The 13,521-nt window shown below is 32.0% G+C and overlaps 1 long non-coding RNA gene across 1 annotated transcript; it reads left to right on the forward strand.

The window, feature by feature from the left end:
* Positions 1-6: 6 nt before the first annotated feature.
* LOC126549973 (uncharacterized) lies at positions 7-3,463 on the forward strand. Its single transcript, XR_007603947.1, has 3 exons — positions 7-141; positions 235-931; positions 1,056-3,463. It is a non-coding gene; the product is annotated as an uncharacterized LOC126549973 (long non-coding RNA).
* The last annotated feature ends 10,058 nt before the right edge of the window (positions 3,464-13,521 follow it).

Raw genomic sequence — 13,521 nt, forward strand, 5'->3', positions numbered from 1 at the left:
TTCGGTCTAGAGTTATCCGACAACGATTTATTATTATACAGTTATTATTTACGAACGCGTAATATTGTTGGTACTTAATATATATACTTAATCAACTATATTCTTTTAATTTTTAAAATATTATTTGTCATTATTTTGAAAGTAAGTATATCGTCATAAAAATTGAATAAATTCACTAAACACCGAGTTTTATTTAAAAATAAATATTTTGTTAATTCAATCCATACTCCATAGATGGAAATTACGTATGTGCAGCATTGGAATTTTTATAGATTCACCACAATTAATAAATATATTTATACAAAGGCAGCATGCAAATACATATTATTATTCTGGGTCGTCGAGACAACAACGAATAAAACGCTGCAGTGAGCGCATTGTCAAGCGTAAAGATTGTTATGAAAAAATATTTATAGTTAATATTGAACAATTTTATTTTAACAAAATTTAGAACAGCGATTAGTTTTTCAATTTTAACTCGACAATCATAATGTTAATTTATACAATCTTCGATATGCCGGTTGCCCGGTTACCGCGAATAATATTATATTCATGTTGGAGGTGATCGTGTACCACGTGACTTTGACGGACTAGATCCGGATGCATAATACATATCCGGTGTGCGTTTGTTTCCGGTACCCGTTGCTGGTTGAATTGGTGGTAAGCGAAAGTGGCTTTTGTTCCTACGGCAGGGTTGGTGGTGGCGAAATAGTGATGACCAACGACAAGTCGTGTTTGTTTGCGATCAGCACCGCGGACCTTTGTCGGGCGGCTCGAGACTTTCGCGCAGGAATCAACGTGAACAGACGAAGAGTTGGTGAACAGCAAATGCGATACATCGCACAGACGCATAATCTCGAGTTCGACCGGACGTTTACCGATATCATACTGAACCCCGACCGGGTTGAGAGGTTTCGGAAACTGAAAAAGGGTAACGTCGAAAATAAAATTTTCAAATTCTCAAATTTTGCGATGTTATTGTACCTATCGTCATACAATTATAATTTTGTTACTATCGTACATTAAATAAATGTCGTGGTGTGTTTCGCGAACAGGTCTTGCAATTGTACGGTAATGGCCGTCTGAATCCCATTGGCAGCATAGAACTCTTCGTCCGTTTGACTTCGCGTGGTGATTTACTCGTTTCAACCGTGCTCCGGCGTAATATAAATCTGTTCCTGTTGAAACGTCGATGATAAATTGTTCCGAAAGAAGACCTCATGACTCCAAGAAAATACGCAAACACAAAACTTCGTGTAAGAATAAACGACCCAAGTGCAGGCAAGGCAATCACTGTGAACCACGAGGAAGCTTAAAGAATACGGAAAAGGGTAATGAATTAATAATATTATAATTAAAGCTGTGCTTAAAATGTATATAATTATTTCCATTTATAACTTAAATTGTATTGGGTATACCTTGTTTTTTGATTTTGAAATGATTTTAAAACACTGACTAATTAAAATAGTTACTCTAGCTAGATCAAAATTATTTAAATCATTCAATAATTATTTGACATTTAATCAAATTTAACCTTGAGGCTGTTGAAAGCGAACCATTTTTAAGGGGTCATATTTAGGCAATATAATTCGATATCCTTCGTAAATTAAGTGTAACTTCTGTGCGTGTTGTAATTGATCATTAGTGTGCGGCGTGAGTTCCCCGAACGCTTTATGTAATTAAAGATAGACTGCGGGCTAAGATTCTTTTAAATCAGTGTCGTACTTACACGCAGTTACTTGTCACTCAATTTTTCGATAAAAATAATGTTTACATGAAAATCCCAAAAATCGAAAGAAAAATTCACCCAGTACCAAAAGTTTGATTTTAATTTGAAAAACATATATTTTGAATTCCTTATTTTCTTTTTTGGGTTTTGTAGGAAATGAACTTTCGATTTTTTGTATTATTTGATTACCATAGTAACAAATGAATTATATTTGTGTACATATAAGGACGGCTGTTCGCAGCGTTTTGAAACGGACTGTTCACATAATATACTTAAAAAAAAAAACAAAAGTTCATAATTTGTACATTCTTGTCTTTAAGCTTTTCATTATTTTATGTAACATAACATTTATTGGTTAAACAAAATATGATTAACGTCTTACTGATTAGCGCAAGTTTTTCGTGTCGTGAAAGTGTGTATGTTGGACGCATAGAAAAGAGATACGGTTGGACGACCGTGGTTACCCATAGGGCCAATGGCCATAGAGTACTCTAAATTCTAATCCATGGCGGCACAAACTTTATGACGTTACCGCACAATATGCAGGACACTCTCAGTGTCGCCAACACCACATCGGTTATGTCCTGTTAATATATTATGTCGTTACTCGTTTTAGTGTTTCGTTTCTTTGAGCTTCGTCGAGGTCACAATGATTGCCTCGCCTTGGGACGTTTATTCTTACACGAAGTTTTGTGTTTGCATATTTTCTCGGAGTCGTAAAGTCTTCATGCGGAACAATTTATTGTCGACATTTCAACGGGAACAGATTTATACTGATTTTTTTTGCTATCCGGAACACGGTTGAAATAGGTTACTACCAAATCACCTTGCAACCAAAATGCAGGCGAACAAATCAACCCGGTCGGGGTTCAGTATGACGTCTGGTCGAACTCGAGATGCGTTTGTGTGACGTATCGCATTTGCTGTTCAACGGACAACGACTATTCGCCTGTTCACGTTGATTCCTGCGCAAAAGTACCAAGCAGCTCGACAAAGGTCCGCGGTGCTGATCGCGAACAAGCATGACTTGCCGTTGGCCATAACTATTTGCTGTTTGGCCAACCTTGCCGTCGGAGCAAAAGCCACCTTCGCATACCACCAATTCAATCAGCCCCGGGACCCGGAAACAAACGCACACCGGACACGTATTGCGCAATTGGAGCTGGCCCGTAAACGTCATGCGATACACGATCACTTCCCTCCAACATGAATGTATTATTTCCGATAATCGGTATATTGCATAAATGTATTTCTGAAACTGTGTCAACAAATACAAATACGAAAATATGAAACATGTATACTGCTTAGGGCCGTTCTTACAATGTCCGGTTATAAGTGTCGGTTAAGACTAACCAGCAGAATTCTATCGGTTAACTCATGATAAATTCTTCCGGTTAGCGTTATCAAGCACAAACCGAACATAAGGTTAGATTATTATTATTATTATTATTTAGTTATTGTAAGAACGGCCCTAATTGTTTGAAAAAAACCACAAACAATGTGTGAGAAGAAGGTGTATATTCTTTTTTTAATTGTACAGTATTTGGCTGCAAATAGTTATAAGAAACTGTTAACGGTCACCATTTTAGTTTTCTCAGAATCAAAAATCGGTCGTTAATTAATCATTAATTGTTTATTAATTTATTTATTAAATTGGTTGCTTATAATATGTATGCATGTATGTATATAATTTACTAAACAATGTTGATAAACATTAAGCCCATAGGTAGTTGATAGCTGATAAATTCTTGGTAAAAATGTAATATTGATTACATTGTACGTCTTGCAGATGGCAGATCTGTGATAAAAATTTTTTAGGTACCTATATCTACATTAAAGGATATTTTACACAGTCACAGATTTTATTTTTCATTACCATTTTTGCTTTCGTTATATTGTATAGTTCAATGTGATATTACGGCCATAGGCTTATGAAGTTAAACTGTGTTATTTTTGCGTCTTGTAAAATTTTTTAATAATTCAATATTGTATAAGTGGATTGTTTATCAACACAATAATGGGTAAGTAAATATTAAAGTAGTTAAAAAAATTTAACTACCTATAATATAATAATATACGTATAGTTAAGTACCTATAAAAATATCTTTTATGGAATATTAAGTGAAAATGTTATTAAAACCATTGAATGCGACAAATAATATTATTATCATACTGATTTCAATGATGTGAATAATTTATTATACTAATAAGTTAGTATAAAACAACAAGCTGAACAAGAATTCCATATTTTTTTTTATAAAACTATATTTTCGTAGATAAAATTAATATAACTATCTATTCAAAAATGAAAAAAAAAATAGGATCTGTAACGTTTATTAATTATTTTCATTTTATATTATTTGTTGAGACATTATAATTAAACGGTAATTGGTAAAAAACAAAACCGAAAAAACAACAATGTAAAAAACGTCATAAAAAATTATTTTTATTATAATTATAAAGAAATTAGAAAGCACGCTTGTTGAAATAAACTTCGCATTTGTATTATTTTTTGCTCTTAAGATTTATAATTAGTGATGTTAATACCTAAATTAAATAAATATAAATATTAAGTAAGTCTTAATTGTTAATACGATGTTACATGAGGCAAATTTCGAATCAAAATTAGCTCTAATTTGCCTGTCTAAAATGTCTGCGCCTCTGCTATCCTCAAACATGTGACACTCGTAGATACATGTCATGATTAAGAATAAAAATATCGTAATAACCAATCGTTAATAATACATTTGTATACGTTTTTAAAATATTAGGATTGAATTTATACCACAAATCCCTCTTACCGACACTGTACAAAAGTTGTGTATACGTCACCGAACCGCAATTTAAAAATACAACTACAGAACAGTGTGTATGTTATCCGGTCGTCCACGAATTAGGTAATTAGGTATGTGTGTGCGAGAGTTATGCGACTTACGTTAGATACCCAGACAAGAGTTTCCACCACCTGTTACAAGCAGATTTGTGTCCGATTTTGTTAAACTTATTTAAACGACGTAGCGCGTTCGTTGCAATCTTGTGACGTGTTGGGAGAAGACAGGTAAGAAATAAGTTAAACAATTTTACTCGTTTACTTTTATTTCCTTTATGATAACGTTGAATATTTTATTTTGTATTTTATTCGATTTTTATAATCGAAAAAATTGAATTACTTATCGTACAGTCGTAAGCTCACCAGACCTTCGACTTACGCTGAATATTTTCTTCTGAAAATGCTATGTGCTCTATTCGTATTTATATCAATTTTTTTGTCAATGGCATATGGTTGTGTGATATTTTATATTCTAATTTCATTCCTCTTTATTGTCGTATTGCTCAATTATGTGAATAGGTGAAAACAACTATTGATTTAGGTTTTCCGATATTTGTGTTTTACACCTACACCATATTTAATATTTATATCTACATTGAATTTATCATAAATTATACCAACTGTATAATTTAGATATTGTGCATTGAAATTCATAAAATAGCTATACTGGATTTTGGGTTTACTACAAACGTTATTATTACCAAATGCGTAGGTACCTATAGGCTATAATTCATTGCACGGCGTGTTGTATAGGCAAAACAGGTACACGCCCCTCTTGGATCCACCACTAATTTATTGGTGAACGCGGCAGTGAAGACGTAGTAGTTTAGCTTAATTAACGATAAAATGCAATTGTGAAATTAATCTATGCGGTTTGTGAAAATTGCCACTATATAATATTACGTAGGATATTTTCGTAACTTGTTTAAAAAACACATTAGGAGTTCTGTGTTCAAAATTTTCAACAAAGGGATGACGAGAAACGTCATGGAAAAATAAAATAAATTTAAAATACTGTGATATCTTTCGAAATACGAACTGTGTGATAAAAACTCACTTTGCATTTATTTTCATACGATGTAATTGCTCAGAGCTTAAAAATATCAAATTCTTATATTTTAGTCTAGTTCGCGCATCACAAAAATTCTATATCTTTTATACATCTATATTATGATCTATGCCATAATTATAGTTATTATTATTATACTTATTTTTCTCCAACTAGTAGAGAATATTAACTACAGAAATTTCAAAAGAACATTTTTATTTCAAATTAAAATAATATGTTGTCATTTAAAAAAGCAAAAATAGGTTAGAAATATTATTGTATTGTGAATCTCTGATCTACGCAGTACTCATTTCTTAAAATCATATGCTTTACAAATATTAAATATAAAACGATTTTATTCAATGCTGTACCTTTTATTATTGCCTCTCGACTAGTTTTCAAGTGGCTTAAGATCGCAAAGAGTACTGTGATGTATATACTTAGTTAATTTTTGTTAATTAAAAATTTAAATATTATTATGTTGTCACAATCCATGGTAGAAAAAAGAACGCTAACCATCTTATTTTAATTGGCGATTTTTCAATCAAAGTTTTATCGTCCATTAACTACGAAATTTAAATAGCGTTATAATTATACAACTAAATATTTAATTACGAATAATAAATTTAAAAAGTATATTTTTGAATTAAAAAAAAATATTACTTACATTTTCTTTAGGACGTATATAATTATTATTATTATTGTATATTAGAAATTAACAAATATATATTATGTACTACATCGATGCGTTAAAAGAAAATATGTAACCAAGTAACGTTTTCGACAAAGTGAAAAATATAAAATAAAACTAAAACGACAATACATTTTGAAAACCAAGTACAATTATTTTTGACGGAGGAAATTAATATTTTGATTCAAGAGTATTCAACTTTGGTGTTTGACTTTGATCTATAATTACTAATTAGGGTACTGTATACACTTTTTGAAGAAATTAATATTAAAGAGAACGCTTTTTAAGCGCGTTCAAAAGCAGCTGTACCGTGTTTCTTTTCTCTTTGCAGCGTAACCCTGCTCCCCCCCTGCCCACAATTACGCTGCGAGTGAGCTTAATGTAATATTTACCATTCTGTCTCTTTCGCTCACACACACACGCACTTCGTGTGTGCATATATTTGTATACGTACAGAGTCGTCGAACTTGGAGGGCGGCAGTGGGCGGCGGGTGACGACGAGGATACGAGCGCGGAGAGCGCCGCCAAGGAAGTCCGGCAGCTTCGCGCGTGTAGTTTATTGATCCTGTCTCGAGCGCCCGTCGAAGGTCATAGCGCATGAACCGCCCGCCCGATCGAGTGTGTGTACGATCATACGTGTACACTCACGCACAAATATAATATATATATTATATTACGTTTTACACGCCAGCCTATGTGCACCCATATTATATACGTATCGTACGGTTTTGTATACTTATATATTGTGTACATAACGTTATGATATATATATACGAGTGTCGAGTATATATACAAAAACCGTGTGTAATACGCACGCAATATATTATATACGCGCAGGAATCGTGCGCAGGATTTGCGTCGTACGCTTTGTCGCCTCCACAAGCCTCGCCTTCGTCGTGACGACCCCAAACCGTTCATTTTTATACGAAACGCCGTGCCGAGCGCACTCGTCATTGCAGAGTAACGTCACATTATTCGAATGATATCTCGTCGTACACCCTTGTACACTCGGTAAAACGTCCGAGCGGGGGCAGTTAAGATGTCTCGCAATTATACTATATACGATAATAAATTAACAATAATAATATGTAATCTATAATATCGTGACGTACATTTAGATGTACGGCTGAGGTGCCTGACAATAGATTATTTATAGTTCCAATACTCCCCATAGGGCGGTATAGCATAAACTACTATACGGTGATTAGAAAATGTATATGATCAATAAAAAAAAAAACCGTCGAGTAGACGATAATATTTGGCTGCTGAACGATTATTTTAATGATAATACTTTTTTGTTTTCCCGACTGTTTTAAAAAGTATGCCGAGAAGTTTGACCGTCCGAAGTGCAATAATCTAGATCGAATTTGTTTACGAAAACCCCTCTCAGAGTCGTGATGAACGGAGAAGTTTTTTATTACAAAAATCGTTAAAAAAAAAACTCGACGTTGTAATTAACACAATACGTTTATCGTTCGGAATCCGAAAAAATACCTCGCTAGTTTGTAACGCCATTTCCGATAGGCGGTAAAATACTTCTTTCCTTATCTTTCTATGAACGCGAAAACCTTATTGTCTTTATTTATTCGTATTACGGTTTGTTGTTGAAATTGCACGTAGGCACATCGAAATAAATTTTTATTTTTTTCACGAAAACAAACAAATAACAGTAGGTAGAAAAATGAAAATTCTATAACGATTCGAGAGTGCTTCTAAAATATTTGAAGGGGGAGCGATGGGGATTTTCAGCTTATTTCCGCTCGTTACTACCTACGTGGTTTTTTGCACACGTCATTATTATTATTGACCGCGAGGCGTGAATTGCGCAGCAGTTATTCGTAGTTCGTTATACCATACCTACCTTACCTTTATAATAATATCCTCTTGTCGTCGTCAACGTATTGTAAATGGGATAACCGCGCTCGGAGGGAAGAAATTGCGCACTGCCGCCAATTAGCCGGGAGTCCAATTATAAGTTTTCGGTGCTCGCGAAGACAGAATAATATAATAATAACATAATATATAATGACTTTCTCGTTGAGCGGTCATCCGACGCGGTATCGTCGCTTTACTCCCCCGAACATCCCTCTCCGCCATCATCACCGAACGCACCTAAAATATAATATTATTATGTTATTGTGCGGTATAGGTATACTTTTATTTTTTCGTATATATTATATACGGCGACCGTACGGAATCGCATAACGTATATATATATACGGAACAAATTCACTTAATTTGCCACGCGTGAACGATGTCGGGACGCAAAACAAAAATTTATTTGCAGAAATGATTATTTTTAATCATTATCAATTATTTTATTTTTTTTTCTAACCTAACGCGCCATTTAGACCTTCCAAAGTTTGCGATTTTCCGTTTTTTTTTACGCTTGTGCTATACGTTCGACGGATTTATCGAGTTTTTAACGAATTTTTTATGGTTATTATTAAAGAAATTTATAATTATCTTATAGTCTTTACGGTATATAGGTAATAATCGATTTTCGCTTTTATAATCGGCCGATGTACATAGTATAACGAGTGTATTGTAACCTTGGCAGTTATATGACGCAGACGACTGCGGCAAGAGCGTTTACGATTATTTTACTCTCTTATACGACGATTTTGTAATCAAATCCATTCGAAATCCAGCAGAAGTCTACGTCGATTATAGGCGCAGTCACACACACATACATATATAATATAATAACTCAATATATTCGTGTGGTGTTATAGGCCATGACTCGCGTGTGGGTCGACGACGAATCCTTTTTGAGTGGGGGGTGAGTACTGGCCGTGATAGGGGTGGAAAACAGATTCTACTCGTATTATTTATTAGGCATTCGCCGTAAAACGTTATATTTATCATATAGGTATACTATTTATAGGTACTTACCGTGTCTCCGGAGACAGAATCGCCGTGATTATTCGCATCCCCGCGGAGCTATATAAATCGGTCATCAAACGTTACATTATATTATTACGTCATATACGTAACGGCACTACGGGAGCCGTACATTATTATTATTATTATTATATTGAATTGCGATATAAAAAGAAATACGATTGTGCCGCCGAGTATAATATACGTATATCACGGTTCTGGCCGCGACCACGGTGTAATGGTTGCCAGGTGAATATAGTACGCGCCGCCTTGATTTATATTACTATAAAATATAGATCAGACTCGCCGAGCTTTTCCGATTGAAACGGTATATTATAATGTATTTTTTTTGATGCCACGAACGAGTTGCAGGGGTTACTTTTTGTTTTAGAGAAAAAAAAGTATACGTCGCACGCGTTAAATATTTTATTTTATTTTTACGGTATATTATTTTAAATTTTGTTTCAAATTATCGATATTAACTCACTATAGTGTTTGAACGTTGACAGTTGCACGTCGTCGTTCAATAAATTAATATAACAAAATACAAATTTATAAACAGCGACAAAAGAGAATGGGTTGTACGTAATTGTGCTCACTTCTGGAATATGAGTCGTGATATCGATTATATATAGGGCATAATATACCTAAACTTCAGAAAACGGTATAATATGAGCTTTACATCCGGAATTTCAGACGTTAAACATATGCTTCAATAACTCGATGAAATTGTGCATTTCACGAAAAAAAAAAAATATACGTTTTATGAAACGGTAACCATTTTTTCCACTCGACGAAATATTCGAAAATGACGGTTATATTATTTTCACGAAATAGATGCTAAAATTTTATATCACATAATTTCACATCAAATAGCCATCCACTCGGTGAAATAAAATATTTGGTCTTTATTAAAGATGTTATTTTAAACAATTTGGGATATGTTAATATTTCAATCATTTAGTAATTTTATTATTATTATTTATACGATTAAGGTATATTATTGGTAATTTCCATTGTAATGTTTTTAAATGTATTTCTATACTTAAACCTTTAATACAATTTACCTATATCTATTCTGGAATACACCGATTCAGTATTATGTAAAATATAATGGTTACAACAAGTATAGTATAATCAAGTAAAACAAGTATAGTGACGTATAGACAAGTGAATCAGACAATTATATAGGTAAAATTAAACGCAATAGTCGTTTTCATAATTAAACTTATTTTTAGAATAATAGATAGTTAAATTAAAAAAATATAATATAATACGTAGAGGTACCTTACTTATGTTCTATTATTTTTAAATAGTTCATACCACCTAAATAATTAAAAAACATATTAACATATTTCAAATTTTTCTAATTAATATCTATAATAATAATAAAGACCAAATATTTTATATTTCATAAGGTGGAAGGTCGTTTAATGAAAATATTACACATAATAATTAAACATTAAATTTTAGTAGGTATTTATTTCGTAAAAATATATCCATAATTTTAAAATATTTCATCAAGTGAATGCGACACACACACACACATATATATATAATATATATAATATATTTTATTTAACGTTTGAAATTTTGCAAATGTAATGCTCACATTATATCACTATATTTTCCTGAAATTTGGGTTTATATTATGGCATAATATTTATGCCTTATCATGGATACCACATACACTAGTTATTATAGCAGCATAATATATATGTTACTGGAAATATTTATAGTTCATCATATACTTGTATACTATATAGCATACCAACATACCTACATTTCACATGAGAATAGTTTAAAGGCAAAAAAAATTGAGTTCATTAATTTTAGAACCTATTTATTATCTATATAATATAATAAAGCACACTATACACATTATACTCATAGCTCAAGTGTTGTATATTATATTCCCTAAAGGCGTTTATTTTAAACTACCCACATTAATTATTAAAGAAAAGCACTTAAGCGACTACCTGCTAAAAATGTTTTTGATGTTAAATATTTTCAAAAACGACCGATGGCCTAAAATGTAGAATATTATTGTTTACATAAAATATATCATTAAGTAACAGAATTATTACAATAAATGAAATATAGATTATAAGAACAACATAAAATATTTATATAAAATTAACAGGGTAATTATTTTCGTCATTAAATAATTATTTATCAAAAGTTACTTAACAACTGTATATTAATTAGTAAATAATTATAAACTGTGATTTTATTTTTGTATTTTTAGTCAGAGTAAAAGATCTAATTTTTTATATTGCAGAACTTGCAGTCAATGAATAAATTGTACATGTAATATGTTCAAAGTACATGTTTTCATTTAATTTTTTTATTGTTTCACTGTGCATTGGTTGGAGTTTTGTCGTGAGATCAAAATGTTATGATCCTATGAATACATTTCGTTTTAATATCTACAACCGTATTATATTAATATTGTACATATATTAATACGCTGACTAAATGATTATACATCGTTTTGAGTAAATTTACCAAATAAAGGGATACATTCAATAGGTACCATATTATATAAATAAAATAAATGTTATATTGATTTTGTGATGTATATTTAATGTACAATTTCCGGTCTACCCTACACTATATTTGTCGTTCTCCAAAAATGACAAAACTTTATATTTTATTAAAAAAAAATAAACTGTCGTTATTATTAAAATGTGCGTTTGTTTGTAGTTTGATGTGTATAAACACTATATAAACTACCATTTTACTATATAGGCTCGAATAAATATAATAATATATGGCGTACAATAATATTGTACAAATATAGTAAATTCTGGAGTATATATTTCTGATGTTTGCGAAGAAAATCACGGCGAGAGTTTTTGGAAAAGTCATTTTATTATGTTACAGTGTTTTCCACCGTGAATAATGTCTATTGTGATTGTGAATATTATTGATATTATTGTGTGTACGTATGTATAGTGTATACATATATATAAATACGATATAGCCCGTGATGGTATTATATATGTATATATTATTCATTGACTTCGTCGTAATCGTGTTTTATATTACACATTGCATTAGATATTCCGTCCACGTGAAATACGCGAGTAACAGTATAGCCGCAGTACCTGACACACACACACACAATGCAAACAACGTCTGACTATAGGTAGTCTCATCAAGTCTTCACGTTTTGTATATATACTAATATAGCTCTACTCGAACTAACTTTTATCCGTATTGTACCCCCATCTCCTCTAACAAATCGAAACGAAATATCAAATAAGTATATGCGTCATTATAGCTTCCTGCTTCCTACTAGCGTTTTCGATTGTACAGTTTCACACACACACACACACACACTAGGTACACATTTCGACCATCGTGTACGTTTTGATATTGGATTTTAGATTTTTACCCGAAATATGTATTTTAATATTACATCATAAAGTCAAACGGTTCGACTGTATAACTGCACACGGGCTGGCGGAAAACTACCGAACAATAACATTCACGTTTTCGTGCATATTATATTATTATTTATAACGTACATGACTGGTTATGTAACAATTTCGTTCATACTGTTGTCAAAGCTGTACGGCAGTGTACGCATTATAACACTACAGTGCAACATTACATTCTGTAGATTGGAATGATGAGAAAAAATTTTGGCTATTAGACCATAAAAAACACGAAGTATGCGCCTATATAGGAAAATAATACTGTTAATACTGTATAAATCAAGTTCTCTATGCTAAATTCCTAATCTTAAAGTGATGTACACACTTACCTATACTGCACACAGAAACACGTAATAAAATATTGTAATTTGTTAAGTCAATCCGTTTATTCTTTTAAGTTAATTTATAATAACTTTGAAATGTATAATTGAAGAAGGGTTATAAATCTCTTATATACTCATCCTCCTTCCTATCCGTTCAATATGTTTATAGATTTGCGTTAGGGAATAATTTTTATATTAGAACTTCTCGTCGTGTTATAATAATTATTGTCCATAGACGAGCAGAGATCCCTGACAAGTTTTTCGATACTGATCAATTTTTATGTATAATATGGTGTGACGTATAGAACCCCACGATTATTGTAGTTTGTTGCGATAGCCGATGAAAACTAGAGTAAAAAAATGATGGACAAACTATTCTGCTGACACACTTAGCAACAACTTGTATTTTTCACAATGTTCTACTGAACTTATGTCATCAGTTTCTTTTCATCTAACGCTATTTGTATATTGCCATATCGCGCAGCATGCTATACGAGATACGATTATGCTATAATATATTTATGATTTTTTGTTTCTTTTTAAAAAGAATAACAATTTCAATCATTTTTATAAT

The sequence above is a fragment of the Aphis gossypii genome, chromosome 2 (assembly GCF_020184175.1).
Source record: "Aphis gossypii isolate Hap1 chromosome 2, ASM2018417v2, whole genome shotgun sequence".
NCBI lineage: Eukaryota > Metazoa > Arthropoda > Insecta > Hemiptera > Aphididae > Aphis > Aphis gossypii.